Below are 7,420 nucleotides of genomic sequence, written 5' to 3'. Positions count from 1 at the left end.
TGTACAAAGCTGTACTGTCAGCGTGCTGAAGGTTGCTATTGTGAAGTGCTGCCACAGTTGATGAATTAAAGATTCTCAATGCCAACTTTACATCTTGTCTCTCCATGTTAGAAGGATTTAATGCCTTTAATGACAATGTCGGAGCCATCTTCAAGAGCTCACTTTGTTCAGACTCATGCAGCTCACATAAAGTCTTGAACGATGCGGTTAAAATCTTGGGTTTGGCTTCTGTACTCTTTGGATCTGGGAAATACATGCACCTTCCTGCATTGCGCTGATTTAACCAGTTATTTCTGATACATTTCAATAAGTGGACAGGGTCCACGACAAAAAACAAAGGTCGCGATTGGTCAGCTGGATGTTTATAAACTATCTGTAGTCTTGGAGGGCTTGAAAACAACGACATTGTTTTCCTGTTGATAGAATTGTTGTCAGAGATGATAGCAATCACTTTAAACCCATTATGCTCGAGCTTTAAAACTAGCATTCGCAAAAAATCATGCAAGCATTTTGCATCAATTGTAGCGACTGGCAAAATATGCACAACATCTTTGTGATTAGAAAGCAGACTCTGGGTCATAAAGACATATGCTGTTTTAGCCGGGCTTGCAGTGTTGGCTGCTGCACCTGTTATTGACCCAGCTTTGAAATCAAAGTATGACTGAATGTGAATTTCATCCATCATTAAAGTTACTATCTTTTCATGTTCTTTCATTGTAGTAGCAACCTTTTTAGCATATGACAAAAAATAAGAGTCTTGCTGCTCCATGGCTGGGCTTATTTGTTGAGTGGTGCAGAGACGTCTTATTGTTTCAGGATGAGGCAACTTTACCTTCAGTGAACCTATAAGGAATCTGTATGCATGCGGCGAAATGGTGTAGAGGAGACTTGCAAATACTAACAGGTCTGGCGGGTAGCGCGCTGCATTATTAAGGATGAGCTGCACTTGGGATTTTATAAACTTCACAATTTCCAGGGGCCATCCATGAAGCTTATGTTGCTGATCATTGCATATGAGCTCCTCCAACAGTGCCATCACAGTCGCAAGTAGTTGACGAGCCCACTGAAAATTGTTGGAAGAATGAGGAGTGCGCAGACACTCAACATGATGAAGGATGTCACTTAGTTGCCGCAAGTCCTGTAACTGAGCAGGCACACTTACACCATCAAGCACCACTACGCGCGTTTCACCAAAGTACACTTCCACACACATGCTGTCTTGAACTATCACCGATGAACGCACAGAGGCACCCCGATCAACAGTCAAATCCAGGAATAGAACCTTTGAGTCCATGCTGACCACAGACCAAAACGGTGAGGTGTTAAAGCTTGGCAGAGCACGAAGAAATTCTGAAAAGCTTGTAACTTTGTTCTGCTTGTCTTGTTGTTGCTTTTCTTCCAGAGATTTTTCAATGGCAATGCGGAGTGATTCGTCCTCAAAACGTTTTCGTTTCTCCTCTGGTGCCTCCCGAGTACACGCATTTTGACGAGAGAGGTATTGAGGACAATTCGGGAACACACTTGGTACCGCATCAGGCTTCAGCCGGAAGACTTTCAGTGGCACTTCAATAGTCTTCCCCGTCTTCACATCAGTGTACTTTGACGTTTTCACGTAGTCGCTGGACACGAAATGCTTCTCGCAGAGCTGAAAAGACAAAAAAAAAAAAGGATTATGTGGGACCACGTTTTATACACTGTCGAAAGCGAGACGGTTCTTTTCGACTTTTGATGAAACCAAAATATGAGCACGTTTCAGGCTCCGACCATTCAGCCAGGCCGATTAGGCTGGTGATCGATACGCTCAGCCGCTAAAACGCGCATTGCGTAAAAGTTTTTTTAGCTTCTCCATGGTGGATGGATGCTATGAGCGTCCCCTGTGTAACGGGGCGGTGACATGTGCGCCACCAGGCTCATAAAAAAAATTAAGAACTTTTCATTTTTTTCCCTCTCTTTAAGTTGTCCTCATGCCTTTTAAATCTACTTCAATTAAATCGATTATGGCAGAAACGTAAATTCACAGCCCAGTCTGCCCCTTATGGGAGAAAGTCGTTATTTTTCCCTATAATTATTATTACGGTATACCTTGGACATCTTGCGACGCTTCGTGCAACCACAATTATAGACACGTTTGTTTGTTTTCGCGTGGTTTCCTTCAGGAAAAAGATATAAAGGTCAGCTCAATCGATAATAGGCGGCCGCCGCGAATTTACCCGTTAGGGAAATGGAATGCAGTAGATTGCTGCAAAAACAATGCTAAGCTTGCCTGGTTCATCTTGACCCCGCTAGATGACCACACATATTTAACATTCCACGTTTAGGGCCATGGTACCCGGTATAACGCTAATGCAAAGCAGTTTGCGGAGACACTCTCTAATGACAAGCACTGTATCGAATTATAAGCCGTATCTTACCACTGTGTTCTTTGTAGGCGCAAAATCCTTTCGGGGAACCGCTCTTGTCCATGCCGCCCGCCGCACCGGGTCGTTTGGAAACACGTGCACGCGCACGTTTGGCTGTCCTGCGTAGTTCGACCTGCAGTTCGGAGCGCTACAGCAGCCGGGCATTTCTGCACTTCGTTCACACGCACAACCACAGCGAGGAATCGGAAATATACATCTTGCAGGAGTAAACAAAGCACATGCACGCGCGCAAGCCAACCAACGACATCCGAATGCAAGCGAGAGGACGACCCCAACTGCTCCAACGAGCAACTTGGATCATTGTGGTCAGCATAGGTGAAACGAAATTCGACGGAGACGCATGGTAATGCGGCTGCTTAATAATGTTTTACCAATTCGGCGTGCCATTTTTTCAGAATACAGTTGGCTAATTGAAACAGAGTAGTTAAATTCTGCAACTTTTGGCAATGTTTGAGCCCGAATCACTGCAAAAACTAAAAAAAGAATGAGTTATTTTGGTTCTAGTCAGTCACTGCGGATGTCACTACGAGCCATCTGTAGCTGTTCTTGTCCGGACTTGTCAGCCTGCTTGTTCACGTGACGCAGACGTTGGCGAGGCTGACCACTAGGTGGTGTTGGGCTGACTGGGCTGTCGCGCCGTCGGTCCCAGCCAACAGGTGGCGTTGCCCCAGCCATCCGAGCGATGATCTGAGCTTGGTGACGTAGGCGCTTGGGCGAGGAGGCGGCGAGGGGGCCTTAAGTCTTCTAGGTGGTGTTGCATATACTCGCAGGCGCGCGCCGGACTGCGTTGCTTTGACGCATGCGCGTTACAGCGCGTCCGGCATCGCTCCGTCACGAAAAGAGGGAGACACAGTGTTGTATGGATAACGCATTGGTGCGAAATGCAGCATGTTGTATTTCGCGCCAGTTGCTGACGGAAGCTGGTCGCGCCTGGCGTCAGACATTTTAGTGCTCGCGTTTTGCTAACGCAGCTTCACTGTGCGCAGCGTGCGCGCGTCAACGATACATTGGAGTATATTGGGTCCTTCATGATGCGTTCGCGGCCGTTTTGCTAGCTACACAATTACCAAATTTGATGTTACGGGACGTCGATAAATGGCGAAATATATGACGGGTGCAAATATCATAATGCTGACACGCGTGTCATGCAAGAACATGACAACATACCACGTTCATAGCGTCCTCGCGGCCGTTTCGCTATAGCTTCACATATACTAAATTTGGTATCACATCACGTGAATAGATGACGAAGGTAAACGACACATTCAAATATGATAATGACGTGGAAGTCACATACGGCATCATTTACCTCCACTTCGTAACGTTTTGCTGCTTTTAAAGTGACAAATCAACATTTCTCATTCCTGCTTCGCATATCATCGATTTCCACCGTACGTGGGATCTGCCATTTGTTTTATCTGTGGGCTTCACGCTAGGTTTCGGATCCCAATGAGATACTTCTTTACCCGATCATGCACTGGCGAACAACTTGCAGAAACGACCAAGGATGTCATCAAGAAAACTGACGAAATGTCATTCCAGATAGATCAAGTTGTGACGGACAACCACAAAATTAACGTCGCTGCAATGGAAATATTGTCGCGAAGGCAATGTCTCGCGGAAGGCTTTTTTTTTCTTTCAGCTACACCTGGAGTTCGTTCTTTGTCATATGCTCTTGTCAGAGGCCCTATTAAACGACTTGTCTTGAGGAGGGTGCCTCGAGGAAGAATGAGAGTCTTAACAGAAAAAGCTGCATCTTGTCGGTCTCTGTGCGCTTCGTGCCTAACCAGGCATTGCGCCGACCAGGCTGCAGAAATTAAGTGCCTTTCTTCTCTGGTTTAACCACTACCACCACCACCTAAAATGAGCGAGCCGCTGCTTGCGTCCTCTGGGGCAATCGGGGGCCGACATTTGAGCGCTTGTGGGCGCGTCAAGGCAGTTTCAGAGAATGTGCCCGTTTCAAAAGCTGCTACACTTTTGTTGCGAAGCAGGCTTCAAGCGGGCATGAAAACTCGTGTTGGGATTGGTTATCCTAGGCTTGCCTAATTGGTCCGCGCACCCGTGGATGCTGGAAAACTCCGTTTAAACAGCGACTCGGGCCCTTTTTTGGGGTGAGCAGACTCGGCGTTAACAGCGCATCTCACCACCGGAGACCAGTCATGCAAGCCGAGGTGTATGCCATCATTTTCCATGTTTTGTCTTTGTGACTCAGTGCATTGTGTAAATTTAAGTTGGATTAGATAAATAAACCACCTATGAGTGCATCCCGAAATCATCGTGTCGACTTGTCATCGCTTGCCTGTGTGGAATTTCTCCCACACTTTTTCGTCTGGATGGTCATGAGATGTGTGGAGCTTAAACAACACCGAAGTTTCTCTACAATAATATCAGGTGGGCAACCGAAAACCCCAGTGCCTGATCCCGCCGACCCAAGCCGCAGTTTGTTTCTGGCGTTCGATCGGAGTCACATCCTCAAAATTGTCCGATCGCAATTTCTAGCACGAGAATGGGGAAGAAATGCCGAAATTTCTTCAACCTACATAAAGAACCTCTACAAGATGCAGTGGGGCTCAATTATCAAGCCGGTCCATTTTCTCTCGAGGAAACACGTCTATCTGTCTAATATAGAAAAATGGGAGTCAAGCCTGCCTTGCAGTTGGTTTCACCAACCATGGCAGTGGCTTTGTCCTTCATGAAAGATCACGCCGGGCACACGTGCGACGCAAAGTTCGCCAGCGTCGGCCCAACTGTTGAGCTCATCAATAATGTGAGCAGATGGTTTACTCTCATCGACGTCAGCAACAGCCAGCAGCATATTGACCAGAACGATCCGGACACCAGGCAGCTTGATGATCCTGAGGACTTCAGACTTCATTGGCTAGAAATTGTTTTTTAGAATACATTCAAGAGCTGAAGATGGCAAGCGCACCAATAAACTTTAGAAACTCACCATGCACTGGTATTCGCCAAAGTCGCCAACGTCCAGTGTATCAGATTTCTATTAAGTAGATGGTTCAAATTTCTGTTGACTACTGTTACGACCGAGGTTTGCTGGCACCGGAGGCTCGGGATGAAGTTGTCGAGGCAGGAGGAAGAAAGACTTGAAGAGGGTTTATTTACATTACATGCAAGGTGAGGTGAGCTCTCGTACATGGCGAGCTCTCGAATCTGGCGTTCCTCTACATGGCGCTCCTTCGAATGAGCCGGATGGCTCTTTATAAAGGGTACGTGTTCCCCAGATCCCTAAATCAGGGAACACATGTAGATGATACTGTCCAAACACAGATCACACACAACTGGCGAGGAGGACGAGCATGCACGGCCCACGTGAACGTCAAATATTGAAGCGTGACTCTGCAGTCCAAGGTGATGCCAGCTGCGCTCTTCCTCGTCGTGCGTGTGCCACTGGTCGATGAATCCCAAGCTCATGACAGCATACTTCAAAGGGTCCACCGAACTGCTTGCTTAATTAGCGGGGCGATTACCGGCGGCTTCCATGGTCTCTTCTAAGATTCTGTAATTGTTGTCCTCTCTCGAACGTCTTACGGCGGCGTGGCGACACGACGTTTCACCCTCCGGCTAGAAGGGGCAATGCCTGGCGGTCACAGGTAGCCAGCTGGTCAGCTACTTATTTGACGATCCAAAAAGCGCCACTCCCTCGTCAGCTCTGGTGCCAGTCACATCTCGTCTGCCAGCGGGAGATACGACCTTAGGGTGACCAGCCGCACAGGTTGCGCGAAGTGTCGTAGTGAGGTACCGTCTTCCAGGCCACTGCCGATGACGCCCAGCCAAGGAGTCTTTCCCGCTCGTTCCTTGGGGCTATCTTCAGGGAAAAGCATTCATACACACCACCACATCACAGGAGAGCACCTTGCCCGTACTGAGACACATCGAGTCCTAACAATAGACCTCTACGGCCTGCATCACTCACGTGGTGTGACGTCAGTCATGTGACGTGACCACTCAGCGCACGTGAGAAAGGGCTGGTTGGCAAAACATTGCTTCTTCCATGCGTGCTCAATGTGGCTAGTGGTATCACTAGGACGACACATTCACAGTGTTCGTTTAGACACGTTGAGCTATGGGTGTCAGCTGCTGCGCTGTTGGGTGCGCTAAGCGTGCCACGAAAGACCGCGGCATCGTTTTTTTTCAGTTTCCGAAGAAAATCAGCTGACGGAAAGTGTCGGTGCAAGCTGTGCGCCGGTAAAAGTGGCAACCGTGCGACAGCACGAAGATTTGTGGCCATCACTTCATCACCAGTAAATAAATCCTGTTTCCTCGGCATTTAAGGTGGATTATTCTTTCTTTGGCATCATTTGTAAGTGATTATGCTTTATTGACTCAGGCGCTCCTTCTCCTTTTGCCGGCCATTTGGACTGGGTGCCTAATGTGTTCGCGTTCAGAAAGGCGGACGCTGCAGCGCTGACGAGGAAGTGCAACCGTTTCGAGCGTAGCGTGAAATGGAAGTGCTCTTCAGGTAAGCTTTTGGTGTTGAGCAGATTTTAGTTTTGCGATCCCCAGCGGATATTTTCGTCTAGCTGCCGCTAACAACGAAATCACGAATTTTCCTTCTAACGCGTGGCAGCGAATCTCCCCTGCCTCGTTTAGAGTTTTACATCGCGTATTGCTTTCTACTCTGCCTTGTTTGTTCGCAAGAAAAGCTGAATGACACATGGTGTTTATAAAGCCTCCGTTCTCGTAACCGTGGAATGAAATTGCTTGTCGCGACAATCAAACGGCCTTACCGTTCAGTGATGACCATTAAACTCTGTGACATATTAAGTGGTCTTAACGACGACACGTATTAGTTATTGCTTGGTAGTGTCACTTTTGCGCTAAGATGTCACTGACAGTCTAAAATAGACTCTTCAATCGGAGGGGGAGCTGTCATTTTTTTCAGTCTTGGCTCTGTGATGATGTTTGTGTAAGATGCCATCTAATCATTGAGTATTGGTGTAATCTTATTGCAGGTAACTGCCCTGCCTCCTCAAGTCTTGATC

General features: G+C 47.5%; 1 long non-coding RNA gene across 1 annotated transcript; it reads right to left on the bottom strand.

Moving 5' to 3' along the window:
- Positions 1-1,568: 1,568 nt before the first annotated feature.
- On the bottom strand, positions 1,569-2,551 carry LOC119170832 (uncharacterized). The gene is made up of 2 exons (XR_012888662.1): positions 2,412-2,551; positions 1,569-1,645 (listed from the first exon to the last, which is right to left on the bottom strand). It is a non-coding gene; the product is annotated as an uncharacterized LOC119170832 (long non-coding RNA).
- Between the last annotated feature and the right edge of the window lie 4,869 nt (positions 2,552-7,420).

This window comes from Rhipicephalus microplus, unplaced genomic scaffold, assembly GCF_043290135.1.
Source record: "Rhipicephalus microplus isolate Deutch F79 unplaced genomic scaffold, USDA_Rmic scaffold_14, whole genome shotgun sequence".
Lineage (NCBI taxonomy): Eukaryota > Metazoa > Arthropoda > Arachnida > Ixodida > Ixodidae > Rhipicephalus > Rhipicephalus microplus.
Note: the sequence above shows the minus strand (reverse complement) of the source record. Positions and strands in the feature narration are given on the sequence as shown.